At 38.3% G+C, this 23,117-nt stretch overlaps 1 protein-coding gene across 3 annotated transcripts in view; it reads left to right on the forward strand.

Annotated features, from left to right (window-relative positions):
• LOC112143426 (mannosyl-oligosaccharide 1,2-alpha-mannosidase IC) overlaps positions 1-23,117 on the forward strand; it is a 226,306-nt gene that overhangs the window by 171,331 nt on the left and 31,858 nt on the right. The window lies entirely within an intron of this gene.

Genomic DNA, 23,117 nt, shown 5'->3' on the forward strand with positions numbered 1-23,117 from the left:
TCCAAGATGTAATTGTGTATTCAGTCAGCATTGACCATAAATGCATTTTATTCAAAACAAGGCCCTGAAGGACAGCATTGTGCGGCAGCCTCTCTAAACACGAGCTGGAAAGTTGTGAGCTTGTACCTCCTGTGTATGTTTGTGTGTCGTCTGTATACAAAACAATAACTCTTTACCAAATAGGGACATAAAATATGACATTTCACTCTGCAGACTGTCTGTGTCAGAAGTCTGAACATGGCTGCAGAACAAACGAGCGAAGGCAGGAAAAAGAAAAGAAGGGGGCATCTAAGCTGTTTTCAAATGGATTCTGGGCGAAAAGAAGAAAACTACATCTGCAATAGTGCCACACAGGCAGAATGACAACAACATGAAAAATAGTCCAATTCACACCAGGGGACCAAGTCCATCTTACTGAATTCCATTTAGCTGATTAATGTCTCCTTGGCATTCCCAGCGGTGCAACACTGTACAAGCTGCTGTGGCTTTTCAATTCCAGATGTAATGGAGTGGTTTTATGACGCCGCATCGGCTATTAATTAAGGACATAAAAAGCTGCACATTAATGGGGAGACAGGTTAGAAAGTCTACATGCAGGAGTCAATTAAAGATAAAGAATATATAATTTTGTGGCGTGCGGGAATTGAATTAGTCGAGCATTTCTCCACTAAACAAAATGCTCATCAAATCAGAGGATCATCACCACAGCTGGTTTGAGGGTTGCTGAGATAGTAAAGACAGGCGGTGGTGGCATTGATCCTGTTCTTCTGATGCTGAAAGAACCGTTCTACAACACAAACATGCGCCTCCTAGCACAAACACACATCCTAAGCTGCTGGATGATTTAAAATGAGCAGTTTTGGGTGGACTTTTGATTTATCGGTTGCTAAGACTGATGGGTAATTTTGTCTCTTCTTGCCCACTGCAGTTGGGATAGGCTTCAGCTAAGCACCCCTAAAGTAAATGGATGGAAATATGAACACATTTCCATCCATTTCAGTGTCAGTTATGTTGTTGACACATCTGTGTCTCTCGTAATCGTCTCCACATCTGTTGTTTTTGAGTTAGTATTTCAGCTCATGCTAATTCCTTCCAACTCCACTCTTAAAATCCTTTCATTTACGAACGTTACAAAATGGCAGCTGCTTCTTTACAACCTGGTTGGACAGCTTTTTTTTTTGTTTGTTTTTCCCCCAGGCTGATGAGGTGATTCTAACCTCTAAATGCAGCTTACAGATGTTCTGCAATTCATCTGTGCACGTCCAAATGCTGCTTCGGTTTACTTCTAAAGTTTGTGGTCTTTCATTTGCATATTTTTACTATATAAATGCATCATCCCGTCTTTAGTTTACATCTTTTTGGGATGGTGCACAAAAGATTACTTCAGGATAGAGTCAGCTCTGAGGTAGTTGTGTTTCAACTGAGAAAAAAGAAGTTGTAAATAGAATTGCCTTGAGGTCGTTTTTTTTTTGTTTTTTCTAAACTCCTCAAATCTCTCTGTTTGGGTGGCAGCAATCCTTCTTTATAACTCTTATTCTTTATTCCATCATCAGCAAATACACATTAGAGCTTGGCTCCATCACAACGTAGAGTCTAATAAACAGTGACATATTGATGCCCACTTTGATTTTGGCTCTCCTTAAATGAACTTTTTTCCATTTCTTTATTGGATTTATGTCTTTTTGTCACCGAGTGCAGCCAGTTCAAGCACAAACTCCCAGATGGCTTTCAGTGTATCAGGATACAGACCTTAAATAAAAAATCCACTTGTCATCTGATGTATTCTTTCTCTAATCTTTCTTATCTGCAGCTCACTAATAATTGTGTGAATGTTTGGTCAGCACTCACACTATAGTGATTCTCCTGCTCCTTTCCGTTCATTTTTCGGCAAGTGAAAACTCAATCACACTTTCAGCAATTTAAGCAATATTGACATCAAAACGTTCTCCTTGTTCAGGACATTACTGCTTGTATAAGTCGTATTCATAAACCTAATAGTTTTGGAAATATTGAGTGAATTATGCCCAATAGGGAATAAATTAGAGTCTTCAAAATGCAAAATTTTAGGAAGATTATCAACAAGCTTTTAAATATGTTCATGGGCTATGTTTTCATCTTTTATAGTAAGTTTAGCTAATATTTTAGCAACATGCTAACGTTTTTGGCTTATTTGTTATCTATTGGGGTTTTAATAGACAAATTTAGGCTTTAGCTTCTATTTTAGCAAAACAGGCTAATGTGTTTGACTAATTTAGTTTTCTAAGAATGTTTAGCCTATTTTGGACTTTAGCTAGTATTTACAACGAGCTATCTTTTTTTAACTAATGTGGCATCTAGTGAGGTTTTTTTCTGCTAATTTGGAGTTTAGCTCATTTTTCCCCAACACGCTTACGTTTTTGGCTAATTTGCTACTGAGGTTTTTATAGGCTAATTTAGAATTTAGCTTCTATTTTATCAACAGGCTAACATTTTGACTAATTTAGTTTACTGAGGAATTTTAGGTCATTTTTGAGTTTAGCTAGTATTTAAGCAACAACATTTTTGGCTAATTTGACATCTACTAAGGTTTTTGGGGCTAATTTGGAGTTTTGCTCATATTTAAGCAACACACTAATTTTTGTTTTTCTTTTTTTGCAGAATTGCTATGTATTAAGAATTTTTAAGTAATTTTAGTACCAATTTTTCAGAAATTAAGGTCAAATTTGGCACTATTTCATAGTTCTTTGATGAAATTTCTAATCTTTTAGCATATTTAATATAGCTTTTGCATTTTCAGCAAATCCCTTCAGTAATTAAAGAACATTGTGTCACTATTTACAGCAAAAAGCTTCAGCATCTTCAGCCACTTTGAGCAAAAAACATTCACACTAGCATTATCGCAGGTAATGCAACTTTTCTAGTTCTATTCAGTTATTTGTCTGTCAGTAAAGACGGATTGATTTTTATAAAACTTCACAGTTTGAATTAAATTCTCACTGTGAGTGTCTTCACTTGATTTGATGCTCTGCATGAAATGTTTCTGATACCCACAATCTTGAGGTGTGCTTTGAGTCTGTGAAAGCAGACAGGCAGAGATGACTGAAGGCTCTCTGCTGTTTTCAACATGCAGCTGGTGAGTCTGTGTGCCACGGTGGATATCCTCTTTGTCCCAAGTCTGATTGAAGTCAGAGAAGACGCGTAGTGAGGGCAGCGCTGTTTTAGTTTGAGTCTTTACACAATGTGAACACAAACTGCTTCCAGTTTAAGGAAAGTCTCATTCTTTGCAAAATGTCGATGAAGGTTCATATTTATCCAGGTGACGTCTTGAAGTTGAATCATTTCATCCAATCTTAAATTCTTCTTCTTTAAATTTAAAGGGCCTATATCATGCTATTCTTAAGTCTCTCAGAGTAAGCTAATGTCAATATGATAATATATGACCTTTTGCCCACTAAAGAACAAATTATTTATGAAATATGAGTTATTTCTGTGAGCTATTTTTCTACCCAGAAGTTAGACGGCTCAATCTCTGAGGCTCCGCCCATTTCATGACATCATTCTAAAGCCGGTCTCTGCAGCGTGTCTGCATTTCACCCATAAAAACAAATAACATTTGAACTTTTTAATAATGAATATGCCGCAGAGAATATGGGTGTGTGTTACCCTGGGGGTGGGGCTAGCAGCACTGACACTTCCTGAAAGAGGCTGTTGCTACTTGTCCACGTCACAATGTGACGACCTACTCATTTGGAAGGGGCTGGTGCTCAGAGCGCAGGGTTTTAGATACATTTGTAGATCAAAATACAGATTTGGTGTTGTTTTTCACAATGAATTAACTTTATAATCCACTTTTCATTCTGAATCAAAGAAAACTAAAGAGGTTAACTTACTTTAAGAAAAAAAAATATATTAATTTATTCTTCAATTCAAATCAACAGAATTTAAGCTTTAAGATGATTTAGAGGGAAAAATTAGAGAAATGGGGAAAAATTGATCATTCCTGTTCAGTGAAGCTATATGTTTTATTTACCAGTGATAGCAAAACAATATGGAATCATGGGTAACACAGAAAAATAAAATACTTTCTTACATCTTATGATCAATAATATCCCAATCTTCCCCAACATTATTTGTGTGACATCTGTGCTAAACTGGTCTTCAGAAACCCATGTGTGTTAACACTTTATCACCGGGGACAGCAACACAACACGCGCTCTTTAACGTACCCTAAATATGTGTCCATTATATTTACTTATTTATTTAAAAGGGGACAATGCAGTTTAAAAGAAAACCACATGATAAAACAAGACAAAACATATGGTTTAAAAAAAGCCAGAATTAGCCAAAAGGCTAGTTTTCATCTGCGGTCCCCTGACCGTGATGACCATGAATCAGTTGATTCTGTCATGGAAAAAAAATGACCTTGTGTGCCACTGGGCATAAACATTTTGCATTGTGTAAGGCTGGTTACTATAAAAATGTTATCTTTTTCAATTACTGTGACCTTTAAAAATGACAAGTTCATTCATATTCAGACAACTATTGAATTTATTGACTTCAGTTTGTGACTTTTTCTTTACAAATGGAGATTGTATTGGGTTTTCTTTTTTTTTACCGTGTTTCATGCTTTGCAATTTTTTAAATTTTTTTACATGTTTGAATAAATCTAAAGTTGACTTTAAATTTTAAATAAATACACATTGTTCTTTGAAATAATCATGCTAAGCAAAACCTTTTTTTTTTTTATTATTTCTACTAATTTTTTCCCCTTTTTCTCTTTTTAAAGTTTCTTGGTTTAGTGCCAGCGTATAATGTGTGGTCGTTTCATTCACCTGAAAGAGCTATCTATAACTTTTTTCCCCAGAAACCTGAGATTTTACTCAAACTGCAATTCTAAAGTACCCAGCAGCCGTTTTCTGACTTGTTTGTCATTTTTGGAGTTGTTTCCTGTCCTCTTTTTAGGAGTGCCATCGGGTACTCGAGACATTTTTACTACATTCCGCTACTCACCTTAATCTGCAGGTACGAATGAATGCTGAGTTCAAAAATAGATGCTGTGATCACTCTCCGGTGAAGGCGCAATGAATCCATTACTCATGGTAGCTTACAAATAGGATTAGAGTGCATTCTGACAGTTGTAGCTGAAAATAAGTTTGATGTATTATTTAATATGGATGTGAGCTTAAGCTCACAATAGTCCCAAAGGAGCAGGTGAGCACGTCAGGTTTATTAACTCGACAAAGAAATCACAACTAGGCTTTTCTAAAAAAGTAGGGCAATGCTACCTTAGCAGTATGATAGTTAATCACTTGATGACAGCAGCCAGGTGGTGGTTGTCACGTTTTAATTGTTGAAATGACTGAACACTTGTGTGTGTGCAGAAGAAAAATTAAGCAAATTATTAACATGGTGTGATTTTGGAAAAGACTAGATGGAAAATGTGAGTTGGAGGAAAAGGATTCATTTTTATTAGGCAGGAAAATAGACAAACTAACACTGATTTTACTAAGTGATTCCTGAGCAAGAAATCCCATAAAACTGTTGTCATTGGTGTAAGTATGAGGGATTGAATTACAGAAAAGAAGTGTGAAAAACCAATAAGTTTATTTATAGAACAAATCTGCTAAAAATATGCATATAATCCAATTAAATCAATACATTTACTAAAAACATGTACATAAAACAAAACAAAAAAACAAAACGATTTTTAAAGATCAGCAGTAAAAATCCAAAAGGAAAGATTGAAAACTTAACAACTAAAAAAGTTTTCTTTTTGTTTTTTAAGTAAAATAATTCAACTGAATGAAAGAAAAGTTGTCCCGTTTCTCAAAAATACATGAAGGGTTGTGTTTCCAGAGATCGGGCTGGGTTGATAAAATCTATTAATCGATTTCAGCTTAATAGATTAATCAGTCTAATGCATAACACTAAAGTCCGCTAGCTTGATGCTAACGCATAATGGGATTTCCTATAGGACGGCTAATGCTAACACTCGGTCAACCTAATATATTTAAATATATTTTTTAAAGTAACGTTTTGTGGTCAAAAGCGCAATTTTTTGCTCATACTTTGTTCTTCTGGAATAAGGTCTAATTCTATAGCATGATCGCCACCTAGTGGCCAAACTGAAACACCCTCCAGGAGAGGCAGAACAATTGTTGGAGCTTCTCTGAGAATCCATGTAACACTCTATAGTATTAACAATCTCATTATTATTTCACTTATACATTTTACAGTATGTAAACTGTATCAAATTAATATGGAAATCTTTAAAACATATATATAGATTATTAATGTATTTCTAAACAAAATTGAATTGAATCGTATGACTCGAAAGAATAAAAAAAATGGAATTGAATTGATCCAGGCTTTGGTGAATATAATCAAATTGATTCTGGAAATGTTGAGGGTTAATGAAGCATTCTAGTTAATTGGATCAAAACTAGATATAGATGCAGAAAATAAAATGAGAGGAAACAGCATTTTCTGTGTAAAAAAGACCAGATTGATTGTTATTGTGCCAAGTTAATCCGATTATAAACTTCACTTTGTCCGGTAGTAAAAGCGGGTTCTCCAGTTCTAGACTAGTTCTAGGCTAAAGGAGTTTGCAGACTGTCAAAATGTCACCCATGGTAACGGCACATGATGGGAGGAGCCACACGCAGTTTCTTCAGCCTCTGAAGGAGGGAGATTTATTGGTGCCATTTTTTCCCGAAGATGTTTTGTGTGTTATTGTGAAAGGTCAGCTTAATGTCAGTGGTGTTCCTGCAGTACTTGTAGCTATTAACCCCCTCTGCAGCCTCTACATTAAGTGTCAGCTGTGAAACTGGATCAGCCTTTTCCTGCAAGTCTTTGAGGAGTTCCTTTGTCCTCCTCATCTTTATCCAGAGAGGATTCTGCTCACGTTATTGCTACAACTTAATCCCTTCAAAGTGGGCAAAGCTGTTGAGGTATCAACCACTGAAGTGCCATCAGCGACTTCCCAGGCAGGCTCACACTATTCAAGCAATGAATCCTATTAGGAGACAAGTAAAGTAAGACTGGGGAAAACAGTTTCCTTGAAGGCAGCATTTCTGAGAGCATGGCGCTGACATGCTGCCCCCTTTCAAAATAAGACTAGTATCCAGGGGATCGTGCAAGGACCGATCTGGGTGCTTTAAGAGTGGAGGAGGATGTAGCTGAGGGCATGAAAGAAAAATCTCTGAAACAATCCAGAACAGCAATCCCTGCATCCTCAGCAGAGTGGAGTCACATTTGTGCTGTGGATCAAGAGTGTGTGACAAGAGGTGGAGTCTGACAGAAGTCAGAAATTGCTCTGCTTCTGGAGCAGTCTTACAGTATAAGAAGATATAGTTTTACAAAAAGTGTCCTCACTTCAAGTGAAAGTTCTGACAGATTTGATCAAAAGCCCAGAAAGGAAAAACCTCCTCGGTTAGGCTCATGATTACTGTACAAAATGACTGAGAGCAGGTTGGTCTGTCAGACTGCATGGAATATAGTTTTAGTGCAATGCAAAAGCAGCCAGTTGTTGCCACTGAAAAATGTCCCTTAAAAAAAAATATTTATATAAAGAAAACAAGTTTGTCCCTTGATGAAAGAGAAAAAAATCTACCAGTAGAATTTGTCTTGGAAAGATTTATTGAAATAAGTTGAGATGTTTTGCCATTTAAAGACAAAATGAAATCTTGAAATGAGCTATAAACAAACCTCCTTAGGTACATTGATCTGGTAATTGGAAATACTGTCTTAAAATAAGCAAATATTACTCAAAAAGGCTCAAAGAATCTACAGAATGTTAACTCATTTTCAACTCCAAATATTTCATATTTTGAGCTGTTTAACACGCCCATCTATCTTTATTTCTAAACCATAATCATCTTATAGACTAGAATTACTCATTTTTGGATAAATCTGTCTAGAAAATTAGATACAGATGAATGTTTTTCATGACAACTTTTGTTCTGCTGTTGTTAACTCACAATTCTCATTTTAAACTTTCCAGTTTCTCTAAATTCACAAACAAAACTTCTAGGTAAAAACAACCTTTTTTTTTAAGAAATTTGCTTAAAATGTAGAAATTTGGATTCGAAAATGGTTTATTTAAAAAATAATACAAATACAATAAAAACAACAGAAGTTTATAACTATACAAGGATCTGTTGGATTGGGGGGTTAAACCACCAAATGGTTTCCGAGCGCGGCTGTGTCTGCAGCTCGCCCCTCCCCCAAGGGATGAGTCAAATGCGGAGAACAAATTTCAAACATCTATGTGTGTGACAACTCATGAAACTTTAACTTTACTAAACAGATATATTGGTATAATAAAATTGGTTGGAAAATGTGCATGTCCACTTGTTCTTGTAAATAATTTAACTTTTACTCTTAATCATAAATAGACATATAAGTTCTTTGCATATAGTTCATGACACAATTAAGCTATTAATTATTAAGATTGTCAGAAGAATTATGTTTTTGAGATGAAATAACAATATATTCAAGATTTATTCTCCTAAAACACATCAATAACATCTCACTGACAACAATTCTAAGAAGTTAGTTTGTCTATCAAGTGTAATAAGAAATTTAAACTAAAAACAAGACAAAAATACATTTTCAAATAACATTAAAAAATTAAATAAAATGTGTAAATTGCAAGATAATATTAACAAGAACAGTAATTGACAACCTTAAGAAGAGTTTTAATAAAAAAGAGGCAATTCAAGAACCTCATTTTTTGTAGCTCCAGTAGACAAAAGTCCTCACAGAGCTTTTTAGGAACACATTAAACTTGTACAATAACCATCTAATCCAATTCAATTGAATCCTATTAAAACCAGTAATCAAGTTGGACATTTTTGAACATAATTGAACCTAATGAATAAAAATTGGCCAAAATAATTAAATAAATGTCCTACAGTGAATATTAACTCTGATTAGAGGAGGGGGGAGTTGGCATTTTGCCCGCTTTAGTTGCTGCAATCAGCAGTGCAAAAATGTGGATATTTTTTTTTCTTTCCCATCTACGAAGCTCTCGTGCTGCGTACACACCGGGCATGGGTGATGCGTTCAAGAACATGCAAAATGTGGGCTTCTACCATGTGATGTTCACACTGGACTGTTGCTACCTGATGTTATATAATTCCAGCTGGGCGCAAACTGCAAATCCTGTTTTCTCCTCCATGATTGCTTTTCAATCGACTGGTTCTGTGTTTACGTCACTACCAAATCCAAGCTTCTGATTGGTCAAAGTTTAAATGGTTTGTCTTTCGATGCATGACCAATTGCTACACATATGGTACATAGAGCACAAAGACGGACTAAAAAACTTGCACACTGACAAGTGAATGCAAAAGTTTTGAATATTGAAGCCCAAAACACGCATGTACTTGTGTTTACATAGACTTTTCACTTTTTTTTTTTTAATGCATGTTTCCAAGCCCGGTGTGATTGTAGCATAAAATAACTTGTCTATATAAGTAGATGCTTTAAACTGTGGATCATTAGGCTCCAAACTATAACGCTGAATTGCCGGGGCCGTCTCAGACCTGAACGTTTCATGAACCTGTAATGACGTCTCAGGAGACAAATGGAACCAATCACAGGCGCTGTGTTCAGCTCCACCTGCTCATCCACATCACTGCCTCAAAGTGATTCCACAACATGTCAATTCTCGATGGTCAATTCCTCCGCAGTCTCTTCTTCCCTGGAGCTCATTTCCCACCAATTCCATCATCCGAGGCGTTTTGGGGGCCGAGATCGAGCCAATTCTGGCGAGCACAACATTTCATTCCATCCACAAATTGAACACATGGTGACCTCAGCTTAGTTACCTGTCTCCACATCAAGTCCTGACTTCCTTTAATGCTTGGAGCCCACTGTCTTAAGAACTGTGGCTTCACAATCAGTGTTTGCATAATGATATCAATCAAAGGACTCCCCATTGAATTTGCATGCTAATTTGGGCCTCAGAGAACCTCATCTTTGTGTGATTTTGTTGCCAACTCTCTGATTGCATAGATCAAGTTAACGTACATTGTCTCTCAGTGGGGGTGGGGGTTGGCTCGTATTGATTTGCCTGTCATACAGAGAGAAAATGTCTTTGCAGTTTCCAAGTAGACATGTAGCTTCAAACTGGCCAAGGTTAGCGGTCTCTGGGCAGAGCTCCAGCGTGGGGGTGGAAATGCTTTCTTTTTGTGCCAAAGCTGTTTTGGCACGGTGAAAATCCTCACATTCTGTCGACAGAGAACAGAAAAAGTCTGGCTAAAGTTTTTCTTTTTCTGTGTTTGTGTGTATTCCTTTTAAGATTGGAACATGAAGGGAGAGGCTAAACCAGCAGGGTGACCACACACCACAAAGAAAAGTAAAAGATCCAGAAAGAAGCAACGTAATAGGCAACAGAAGCTGATTGAGGTTTATTATTATCACCGACATGTGTAAACGTTTTCCAATAGGTGGATTTTTGTGACATCCACACACTCAAACATTTTGAGTATTGACTGCACAAATCTTCTGATATTTGAAAGAAGCCATAAATAAATTCAATGATTCAATATTAATTTTGAAACTTGGAACAGTTTGTATATCAGAAAATGTTTTAAACACATCCCATTTTGAAAAAAAAAAGTGATAAAACATATTTAATGTAAAAAAAAGAGATTATGAGACAAGAAGAATAATCTTTTCTCCTCCTCTGAGAGAAAAAAATGACAAAAAGTTAATTTATTATATACCCCTATGTCAAAGATGTTAAAAACTACTGGTAGATGGATGGGCAGAATGAGAGATATTTTAAATTTAATTAAAATATATATATAATTTAGTCATAATATGAATGCCATAGTTTTCGAACTATAAGTTGCTCTGTAGATGATTTCAACTGATTAGAAAACATATTTTCTATTGATTACCCCTTTTAATCCCAAATATTTTTATAAACTAAAGTATGAATTAGAGTTGCCTTTGGCTACAACCTCTGTTGCATGAATTGCATTTGGTGTGAAGACTGAGTGGCGCTTCTTCTTCTTCTTCTGCGTTGTTGTCAGTAGCAAATACTGATAAACACGCCTACCGTACCCTCTAATGGTTGTTGCTATATATATTTTTAAAATCACTATTTGTTGTACCAGAGTATAAGTCTTACCCCTGATCAAACTATGCAAAAAAATAAAAAACGCAACTTATTTGCAGCTAATAAGTGGCAAAAAACACAACTTAAATGAAAAAAAGTTAGACCCACTTATTCGCATCAGCTGCCAGACACTTGAGCCACATTAACCACTGTCTAGAGTTAAACACCGTTTCTCTGCACTCGTCTGAATTCAGACATCTAATAGCCACTTCTTAATCATAATATTCTCCTGTTTAAAGTCTAAGAGAGCACTTAAGTTTCCTCTGCGTGTGACTGCTAATAATGATGTTTTAGGAGATGGTACTCTGGTAGATCACTGCTCCAGGAAGCCTCGGTAAAAGACAAAACTAAGGTGGGAAGCACTATGACACACACAGCAGCTGTGAGACGGTTCACGGCTGCCAAGCAGGTAGCTGTCCTCTCAATGTGACACATGTGCTAACTGGAACTGAGTCCTGCTGGGTCCTACACACACTTAGTCTCACAAACACACAGGTCGCTGCTGTCTGAAAGGAGCAGAAGCAATCCCCAATGTCATTGACAAGGAAGGAAAAAGAAAAATGGGAAGTTAAGATTTCTCTGTGGATCTTTCTGTGGTTGGAGTGACAGCAGGTCTTCCTGAGAGACACTTTAGCTCTGCTTGTGCTCCAACTACGGACCCAGAACATGTCTGAAATTAATACGAGCTGACCAGCAGCCTGCTCTTCCAGCCCAGTTGGGGACAGCACATCTATTCAGGGTGACGGTACCTGTGACTGTCCCAGCAAAGCCGGCATCCTGGCTGGTCTGGGACATTAACAAATGCCACTCTGTATTAAAGCTCTTCTTGATTACAGTTGACTTTGACTTGAGGACGTACAGTCTCTGTCTGAGCCAAGGTGACTTTAACAAAGCACAAACTTCTGCACACAAGTTCTTCACAAGAGGAATTGGAACTCAAGGCAACAAATGTTTGATTTGTTAATAAGCAGGCCCACCGACACGCAGCGACACTTTGCTCTGTGCAGGATTTTCTTTGTTGTTACAGAGCAGCAAATAATTCACAGTGTAGGACCAAGTTAAGCTGATTGTTTTCCATGCACCAATAACTTACGTTTAAACATCTGAGTTCCAACCCACGGCTTTCCACTGATTTAAACAGCAGCCCAGCCTCTCAGCTGTGACAAATCCAGCCAATACACACATAAGCAAACACTTGCATGGCTCACGCTTTTCCAAAGACTGCTTTTTTTTTTTTTTTTTTTTCATCACAGTGTGGCTTTGCTGCCTCACCAACTGAGGACCTCCCGATGCGATCAACAGCTGTGTCTCAGCTGAGCAGCGAGGAGAGGGGTGCCTGGTGGTGCTCTGCCTCACTGTTGCCTGTGGAGGTTGGCCCACCCCCGCGTACAGTTTGTCTTTGTGCTCATATTTCTGCACAAAAGGCCTGTCAGTAATGGCATGTGTAAATGACATTATCTGTCATAGATCTTTGTATGGCTGTATTTGCACCGCAACACTAAGAGAATGTTAAAAAAGACACACAAAAAACGATTCAGTGTCAAGGGACTGCTGGTATTTACATGTCCTTAGGTAATCTGGTTTCTAAGGAAAATTTGGTTAAATGAGAAATCAATGTACAGGTTTGCATATGCAGCTCGATTTCCCTGTCTTTGCTGTCTCACTCGTGAATTATCTTTGCTTCATCTATCTGCTGCTGCCTTTTGAAAGTTGTGTCAGCATCCTTTTTCATGGAGAAATCTGACAAAATTTGATTTAAAAATTGATCTCTAAAAATAAACCAGGTTTCTCTTTTATGTGATATAGAAACGAGGTTATGGGTGCTGTGCATTTTTGGGTTGTCCAGGCCGTGGATGGTCATAAACAGGTTGTATTTTAAGGCAAGAGCAGGTTAGTCTTGCAATTTCCTTGAGGCTCATGCGGCCACCTCAGGGGACGTCATGAAAATGGAATGTACAGTTTAAGATAAATATGTGTATGTGTATAAGTATGTGTAATGATGCATCCACACTGAACGCGGCTGCCGCAGCAGAGGTGTCCAGTTTTAATGTTAAGTCAATATAAAGAAGCGATCTGCCACAGCGTGATTTTGGCAGGGGGCGCAGTGAGCTTGATGCGGCACATCAACCAATCAGGGACTCAGCTTTGGGCACGTGATGTTTTCTAAGGGCAAAAATAAACATTCAGGATGGCGGCTCGATGCGAAGATTTTCGTCATGGACTTTCATCCATTTTATCAACCCACAGGGGGCGTTAGGTTCCCAGAAACTGCCTATGCTGCGGGTCGCTGGGCAGCGGAGCCCGCTCTGCTTGCCCGCCAGCGGTTAGCTGAGCCACCTCGAGTGCCGTTGTAGCGGCCAGGACCGCTCTAGCTTTGTGGGCATGGTGTTTTTCTTACTTTCATCAAGACAAGAATAAAAAGATCCCCTAGTTTTATTTTTATTTCCCCCCTCTTGGGTTGATGCTCAAACTGGACAGAGACTGATGGAAGTAACGCTTTAAACGGCACTCAGATGTAGCTATCACTGCACAAGCGAAGCACACAGAACCCAGAAAGACCCTGAAAGATTTGGTGAAAACAAACACGGTGATGTGCTTGCCAGTGCCTCTGTGGATCTCTCCAGTGTATAAACCCAAGCTACTCGCTCAACATCATCCATGTTTTCCATGATCTGTTAATGACTGAATTACAGAACAACTTCAGTGGTTGGGGTGTTGAGCAGTAAATTTGACGCGCCTGTCGCAGTCGGTGTGAATCCACCATAAAGATAATGTTAGTAACACGCACTTGTGTCGTACATGCGATAATGTCACATGATGTTCTTACACCATTAGTAGGATGTGTATACTAGCCTCTAACTGGGTGTGCTGGTGATATGCAAGTAGGATGCCCTGGTTGTCTACAGTAATTCCCTCGTTTCTAATGATCAGGTTGTACGCCACGAGCAAGCACGCACTTATCAATTGAACAGCACTAACTTGAGCAGAATTTGGTGGGGCAAAAAAAGTGAAAAATATGAACTAAAGTATGTACAACGACTATGCATCTCACCTACTCCCCCCTTACTTACCTTTGCCCGGTGCACAGGTGTTTGCCCACTGCATGCCCATAAAAAAATAAGCATGAACATCTTTGCCCTACAAAGCAATCATTTACATTGATATTTTGTCTGTACAGTACAGGTTTAACCATTTTTTGCCTGTTTTGCTGCAAGGCTGACTGAGCATGTGACACAAGATGGTGCTTGTGAGATCTTGTTGTTTTGGTGCAGTGTAGAGCTGCTCAGAGGCTCAGTGTGCTGTGCTGCCAACTAGCAGTTGGGTTTAGATAGAAACCAAAAGTAAGACGCCGAAGGATGCTCATAAATAATTAATTAAATATAGTCTTTTAGTACTTAATATTGCCAAATGAAATATCACAATATATTACCAAATATTTTTCCCTATACTCCTAGTTGCGACTATAATGCTTTCTCTTTGCAATTGTATCCCATAGACGTTATATATGTTGTATTATACTTTTGGGAACATCTTAAACTCTCCCTTAATTCTTCTTCTTCTTGTGCAAATATTTTTGTCGACTTGAAATTGCAGCCACTGAGCAAATCCCAGCTCCTTTTTTTTTCATCTATTTCCCGTTAAAATGTAGACACACCTTTAATGAGCTGTTTCCACTTTCACACTTACACTGCTCATTAGCCCTGTCAGTTAAAGAAATGAAGAACTATCATTTTACTGTGTTCCTTATCTGTTCTTTGCAACAAATTTGCCAAAATTTACCAAGATCTGTAATATAATGCCAAAAATAGAGCCAAAATTATAACAATAAAGAATCAAACCTTAACTATTTTTGCATCCCCTTTCCACCCTTGCTTGCACTTTCTTTTTTCTCTTGGCTGTAGCTGAGCAGTAACATTTAATTAGCTTCAAAAGACCCCGTCCCATGCAGTATCTATGAGCTGTGACATTTGTGGCAAGGCAGGAATCCCTCAGATGACCCCGGGAGTCTCTCACATTGAGGGTTCGTGGTAATATCACACACCATTACTCACCGTCTTGTAAGAATATTCAGCCTTACATCTTCAGCCCAAAGATATTTCAGTTGCTGTGATAAGTCAAAACTCCAAGGGCTTATCTTATGATGAAGTGTCAGAGAGATTTATTGTTGTTTACGTCGTCGGTCATGCCTTCAGCTGTGTTTTACCAGCTGGTGCAACCAGCATTCCTAATCTGATCGCAGCTTGTTTTATTTTTTTTTATTTTTTCTGTATGTCCGCATCAGAATTCCTGAGCTGTGTTTGCATAAAATAAAGTTGTGTGAGGACAAACGGGACCCATGCTGGCATGTTCTTGGGGGAACTGGCGGCGGGCCAACAAGCAGTATTACGCTGGCGATAATCTCAAGCGGGAAAGTGGAAAAGGTATCAAGTCAAGCATGGCTTTGTTCTGCTGCTACTTCAGGGAGCACAGAAGTCATTTCAGCAGCATTGTAACAAGCTCCGAGCTTGTCCTTCCTTCTTTTCCATGTTGGTTAAGTTTAAATTATTCAAGCTCTATAAATGAACAGCAAGTTGTTGGTTTTAAAAAAAAAAAAAAGTGGTGTTGGGATTTTGAAAGCAGTAGTTTTTGAGGAAGATTAAAACAAAATGTACACAGCTGTAACATTTTGCTTTTTGACCTTCTTTCTCTTTCAACTAAATGACTCACTCTACTGTATTTTTTTTCTCCTGTCTCGCTCGGTCTGAATTCCGCACCTGGGTCTTTTGGCAAAAGCTGAGCAAATCTGTTCAGCCCCCCTAACATTGCTTTGCCTTCAGACTGATGAAGCATGTCCAACACTAAGCAACAATCCTCTTTTCTGACGAGCAATGTGTCTGAACTGCTGTCAGGAGCTGTTGATGTGTGCCAGCAAAGAGAAAGAGGAGTTTCAGCAGGGTGGATGCTACCCCCCACTGCGAAAATGAGTGGAAACGCAGCATTTTCCGCCCAGCTGAAACCTGAAACAGATGGAGCTAGTGAACAGTGCAGCACAGCCTCCGCGGAAACCATAGCAACAGAGAGGCCACAACAACAAGCGTGGTGGGCCAATCACGTTGAGGGACGCAGCATTTTCCTAAGTAGGTCCCTGAGGTAGACTCTGCGAGGATGATGGTCTAATGGATGGAGGTTGGTGCTGAAACAATTGTGCCGATCATTCATAAGGAGGTGGGAAAAAAAAATGTCTTGTGCCCTAAAGGCGTCTCTTTATATAGACTGGTGAATAACCGTTGGAAAGGCTTATGGAGAACGAGCAGGGCAATGCTTCAAGCCATGCCTTCAGTTGATGTTATTATGCATTCACAATGAAAGAGCTGCCTCTGCAGAATATAGAAGTTCAGTCCTTTTATTTTTTTATTCCCCCTATATTCTGGGACTTCATTTGTCATTTCATTTTGCTCCTTAGAGCAGAAGATCAGCAGCACAACAGCAGCCGCACAACTGATAGAGATTAAGTGCCTCACTCAAGGATGCGCTGGCATGCCTGACATCAGGTTGAATGAGAGCCTCGAATTTCCCAGACATCATAAACCAGCTTTTTTTTTTTTTTTTTTTTTCAAAAAGCTGCTTGATTTGAAAGAGTTTTACAGAAAATATTGCTGCAATGTCCAAGGATTTGAGAAAAAAGTACCTGCATGCGTTGCTTGAAAGATCCAATCTGTTAAAGGGTAACCAAACAGGATAGTGGGCCATATGCACGACCTACTTCCGCATTCAGGCTTTAAATGCTCGGTCATTTCCGGTCGGAGCCGTGGGCTATTGTTTATGTGGAAATAGCGGAGTATTTGGACTTTAAAAGATGTCTTTTGGAGCTAACAAGAGTCACTATGAATTATGTTAGGCACATTGTTTGTTTTTATAGTAAAATATCCCAACATAAAAATGCAAAAAGATTTTAAATTGTATTTGTCGTCCTACATAGCAAACTTCAAAGGTAACTTGCTAATGATAATGTTTTTAGCACATGTTTACGTGCGACCAGCTCTGAAACGGATGAACATGTATGTTGGCGACACGTTATAGGTGCAGGCAAGATGCAGATTGCATCATTGATTCGTGTATTTTATGTGAATTCAAAGTTAAACGTCGCAGTATTTAATGAAGTCCTGTTAGCTGTGACGGAGCCAGAGCGTGGGGTGCTGCTGCAGCTCCGGCCGTGATCGGGAACCATTTGGAGCACAAACCCGAACCGGAACCGTAATCCTAACCTTAACCTTTCCTCCGAGTCCATGCAGCCAAGAAAAAAACTTCAGAACTGACTGCAGTATTTAGAAAATTACATGTGAATACCATTGTCACCATTCATTTGGGCTAATGCTAGCTAGCATGAACGACTCGTCTGATTATTGCTGTCTTTATCTTTATGACCCGTTAGTTGTGTTTCAATTACTCAACAGCCACACTCCGCTCTTGGCATCCAACATCGCGGAGAAAGGTCTGCTGTTGTTGGCGTCACGGGGTGACCTCCGCTGCTCTTGGCGTTAGCATCGTGGAGAAAGCTTAGCAGTTCTCGGTGTAGCCAGTCGACCTCCGCCGCTCTTGGCGTTAGCATGGCAGAGTGAGCTCCGCTGTTTTTAGTGTCGTGGGATGAGCTCCAACGCTCTCTGCATTAGTTGGAGAAGCTAAGGTGGCTGATGAGCTCCGCCACTCTCTGCGTTGCGGGGAGAGCTCAAACGGTCACCATGTGAGCTTCATCTCTTGAGCGTGTCAATTGTTCAAAGTTGGGCGTGGCTTTTATGCTGGAGCTCAGAGCATGATGACGTGAGACTTCTTAGACTTACACCAGTTGACAATCACAAAATCCAACTGTAATGCCTCGTTTCAACCTGTAGGGGGCAGCGCACAGATGGTTTTAGACTATAATTTCAGGAATTAAACAAGTTTATTATAAATTGTAAAAAAAAAAAAATTGGCAAGGACCAAGAGCCAGCACTTTTAAAGCCCCATTTATAGAGGGCCAACAGCCAAAAAAAGTTGATTTAGGGTTTAGTTACCTTAAATCCAGATCTACTCCTGCTGTAAAAGTCGACTCCTGCATGACCTCTGTATTCCTGCCTTCTGCAGCAACGGTAGAACTGCCATCTCTGTACTGTCAGAGGAGCTCTGCAGCAGCACGGATCCAGCTTTTGGGTGTAGCATTCAAAGGGACAACACAGGCAATGAAACGTACAGTATGACTGCATAAATTTCCATTTCATTTAGGCTTCATTGAACTACTCACCAGATTCTATTTTTAGCCGTGAATAATGCGCTTTAACCTTTTAAGTATGTATCAAAATGTCCTCTTTTATTTTTTTTTTTATGTCTTTTAAAGCATACTGATGAAACATGGTACATTATTACAGTGAAGCACTGCCTTTGCTCTCCCCCGTTTGAAGAACTTTCAGGAGTGTCTTACATATTTCAATTTTCCAAGAAAAAGAATTCAATTTGAAGTGGTCTAAATGGTGGTTATCTATTCTGCACAGCTGGTTGAACTAAAACCTTGTCCTTTTCGACTCCACGGAGGCTATATATGTGATAAAGTGAGCTTTATTTATTAATTTAAGGAACAATTGCTTTCATGAAATTTTAGTTTGACCTAAAGATGCATACAAGTGACTGCACAACAGCTTCCAGCTCATAAATTATGAAAACGCAATCATTTCCCCGCAGTAGCCCCAATAAAGAATTTATGCTGTAAACATATTGTCTTAATGTATTTTATAGGCCGTCCTCATTCCCGGCAAAGAGAAACGCGTCTTCAGGCAACTTCTATCTCTTGCTGGCCTCACACACACGCATAGCATCACAGTAGCCATATCCTTCTCTGAGCCGAGTCTTTGATGAGGCAGCCGGTGCTTTGAAGCCTGGCACAGCCATCAGGAGCTCTGCACCCCCCCAACTCTCTGTTTTTTCCACAACTAGTTAACATCATCAACCGAACCACAGATCTACACCAGGAGGCACAGATAACCCAAATCTAATCTCTCTTATCTCGTCTCCTCTCACCTAAAGATTCACTGACTCTGACCTCATCTACTTCCTTTTCTTTTTCATCTTTTGTTCCGCGCCTTTGATTGCTTTATCTCGAGATGGTATTCTCACCCTGTGAAACTGAAAGCTGATCATTTTCATCTCTTTTGACAATAAGAAGCAGGTTTTTACGTCATGTTTGTTACCCTAAAATAATCATTTTATTTTTAAATTTCTTAAAAAAAAAAAAATCATTCTATAGCGTCTCCAGTCATGAAATTGTTTGTCTGACGACGATAGTAATTCATCATTAAAATGCTTTCCTTCTTTTGTATCGCTGGATAATTATTTCTTTCATAAATGTACAGCCTCATTCCAGCTGCTAATTGGATTCATAGCAAGAACTTCACTCATCAGATGATGTCTGAAGAGGGAATTTCTGAAATCAGTCCATGAGCTTAAATTAAATTTCGAGTCGGCAGATGAACAAGCTTGTATCGTCCAAGTGTGAAAGTAGATAACAGTTTCAAAGAACAGGTATGCAGGAAAGATTACACGGATGTGTGCGACCAAACGACCCAAGAGGACATCAGAAAATCGTGAAATATTGTATTTTACTTATATATATATATATATACATAGTGTCAGTTATGATACTTGGGTTAATTTTGTACACATTGTTCGTTTAAGATGCAAAAATGTTGACATGAGTGTTCAGGAAAAAAGTATCTTATTTACTTACCGTCTAAAATTAGATCCACACATTTTTAACACCGTATATTTGTATTATAAAGAATTAATTATCAGGTAATTTTGCATTATTTTAATACAAGTAGTCCTGAAAAAAAAATTAGGTGAGTTATCCTCAACATAAAGTTTAGAAAATTAGCAAAACTTTCCCCCTCAAAAGATTTCATGGAAGCGGCCATTTTGAAATGAGCAGGAAACGACCTTCTACTGCCTCGAGTGGAATATTGATGAACTACAAGGCAGATAAGTCACATGATGGGTTTTTAAAGTCCCACTCTAACCATATTTTTTCTATTGTAAAATTGTTCAGAGCAATCTTTTAATTGTAATTATGACATTTTTGGTTAAAATCAAAAAGTCTGTTGTTGTTTTTTTTAAGACATATTTTATGCATAGCCACAGTAGCTCTTTAGAAATACAATTCGGGGTTGTTTACAGAGCAACACACGCCCATCCCCCTTTTGAGAGCTTATAGCCTCAAGCTAACATTAGCTTCGCAAAAATAACGACAAGAAATATCGGATTGTCCAATTGTAGTTTTGAGCCAGAATCATAATTTACTACAACACGAATGTTGAACACTCATTGTGTCTCTCACCCCTAAGCGTGATCAGGCTAGGGTCCACGCAATGGTAGTAGACTTTAGCACGGCCATTTTAGCAACTGCCTCATTAGTCTGAGGCTTTTCTAGCCTCCAGTTTTCGGATTCAACTCAATTTGAGTTAAGAAATGGTCAGAAATACTGTTTTAATTGTAAATTATTTTATATAGGTCCTCTATTATGAGAAAAGTACTACAAGAACTAGTACACTACACTAAAATTCAATTTACATTTGAGTGGGTCTTTAAGGAATGTTCGGATCAATGCTAATGAGGTAATAAGTAATAAGGTAAATAAAGTAAGGTAATAAGGGTCCCAGAAATGCTGGTCAAGTATGATGTGAATGCCTAAGAAAGGTCTACAGAAGCAGAATTAATTCAGACAACAAATGTATCTTTAACATAAGCAATGGAACAAACAGAGTAACAGAAATAAACAAACCTAACCAGATGAAACACCAGGAGAACACATATAGCAGCTGATCAGACCACTTGACAAACATGGGGGAAACTAACAACATTCAACAAAGACTACAGACACAACTTGAAACAAAACTTTTTCCTTTAGAGGAAAAACAAAAGTACACAAATAAGATTAACAAATGAACAACAACCAACTGTAGCAAAGCAAGTAAACATTAAATAGCTCCATTGTTTCTCTCCTGGGAGACTTGTGTAGAATGGCGCCTTTCCAATTGCCTGACAGGAGTATTTAAAGGCCTTGCTGGATTGACGGCCTCTTTTGGCCAGACCTCACGGCACAGCTCCAGGAGCAGAACCTCAAACACACTTGTAGCAACCAGCATCAGCCCCAGCAACTCAAATGAACCAAAATGAGTAAAGTGAGCAAAACAGGAACATATATACGCTACAAATAAACACTAAAAACAAAGAAATTTGTTTATTTACGAACAGTCCGAAACTAAAAATGTGTGCAATTTATGGGGTTTAATACCAATTTGTCGTGGGTGTATGCTATGGGATCAGAATCTGCTTAAAGTGAACGAAAAAACAGTTGAAAATGTGAAAAACAGGGATTGTATATTAGAAAAAAAAAGAAAATTTAAAAGCAGTATTAAACTTGAAAATACATATAGAAAAATCAAAGGAATTATTGAAATTTTGAAAAAAAATAAAATGAAACATGAAATCTTGAAAAAGAATATTGAAAATTTGAAGAAAAAAAAAGTGAATTTGAAACTTTCTGCTGCAGAATGTTGTCGAGTCCCCTCTGGTCCTCCATGGGGAACATGTCCCGATAGCCAATGAGCTTAAAGCCCTGCCTCCATGTCAAATTAGGCTCAGCTCAGCAGTGAAAACTTGAAAATCTGAATTGAAACTGAAAACGGAGAACTGGAAGCATAGAATGAAAAACAACAAAAAAAGAAAGTTTAAAGTACAAATAAACATTTCAATTGGTAACAGTTTTAGTTTTTTTCTTTTTTTAAGTTTCAAATTTACATGTTTTTTTTTTCAAGTTTTCAATATTATTATTTTTTTTTATGTTCAATTTTATTTTTTCAGATTTCCAATAATTCCTTCAAGTTTTCAATTTGTATTTTTCGAATTTAAAACTGCTTTCAAATGTTCGTTTTTTTTGTTTCAAATTTAAAATCCCTGTGTTTCGAAATTTTAATCTGTTTTTCCGTTCACTTTCAGCAGATCCTGATTTGTATTCTGCCATCACAATGTGAATTTATATTTTAAATGTTTGGCTCAAAACAGACTAGATAAGAGATGTGGTTTATAGAAGATATTTAAATGAAATTTTACTAAGTACACGCATTGTATGACAAAACGATGAGGTGAACTGACAGAAAATCTTAACTCTCAAACTTTTTCAATGCAAATTTTTAGCCTGAAGTCATTTTTTGGAATACAGTTCATTTTTTGTGGATGAGTTTTCCTAATTGACCCTTTGGGAAAAGAAAAGTAAAATATCGTAATGGCTGTGAGCTCTGCCATCTAAAATATCAAAGTAGAAACGCAGGTCCCCGGTGATGTTACTTGATGTTTGTGTAGGATTTGAGGTTTTTGTTTAAAAAAAAAGTACAAGTTGAAACTTTAATCCATCACTTATACGGTTTTGCCATGTCTCAACAGCTTGCATGTAAGCCACAAAATGTCTGGGTTTTTCTTTCCAACACTTCAACAAGATCACTTGGATTTCTTCTAGTTCTGCTGTGTTCTGTCAGTGGATGGCAGCGCAGGAAGGAAGGCTCCTCTGTCTGGCTGATTGGGCCAGTAAGATGCCTGCTGCCCTCCTACAGCCTGTCTGTGACTCTCAGGGCACTAATGAGAAATGCATCTGACATGCTCTCCAAAGTCCGCTCTCCTCTGCTTCCCATCAGTACCCACCTCTTCCTGGGCTTTTCCAAAATAATGACGGCAGAAAGGTTGAGGTACCAGAAAAGCTGAATAATTTAAGTCACAGAGGACACCTGGCGGGTCCCTCGATGTTCGGCTGATCATGTATGACATCTGTCAATGTGTAAACACTCGAGACAAGGGAATAGCTGTATGTTGTGCATTCCGAGTGGATCTCCAGAGTGTCATCATAGCAATCTTCTCTGCGTGTGAGTTTGGACTTGCAGTGATTTTCCTGTGATGGATATCTTACATGTTGAGATTTTTTGTTCTCGACAGTGTAGCATGTGTGGAGCTGGCT

Source organism: Oryzias melastigma, linkage group LG16, assembly GCF_002922805.2.
Source record: "Oryzias melastigma strain HK-1 linkage group LG16, ASM292280v2, whole genome shotgun sequence".
NCBI classification, from domain to species: domain Eukaryota; kingdom Metazoa; phylum Chordata; class Actinopteri; order Beloniformes; family Adrianichthyidae; genus Oryzias; species Oryzias melastigma.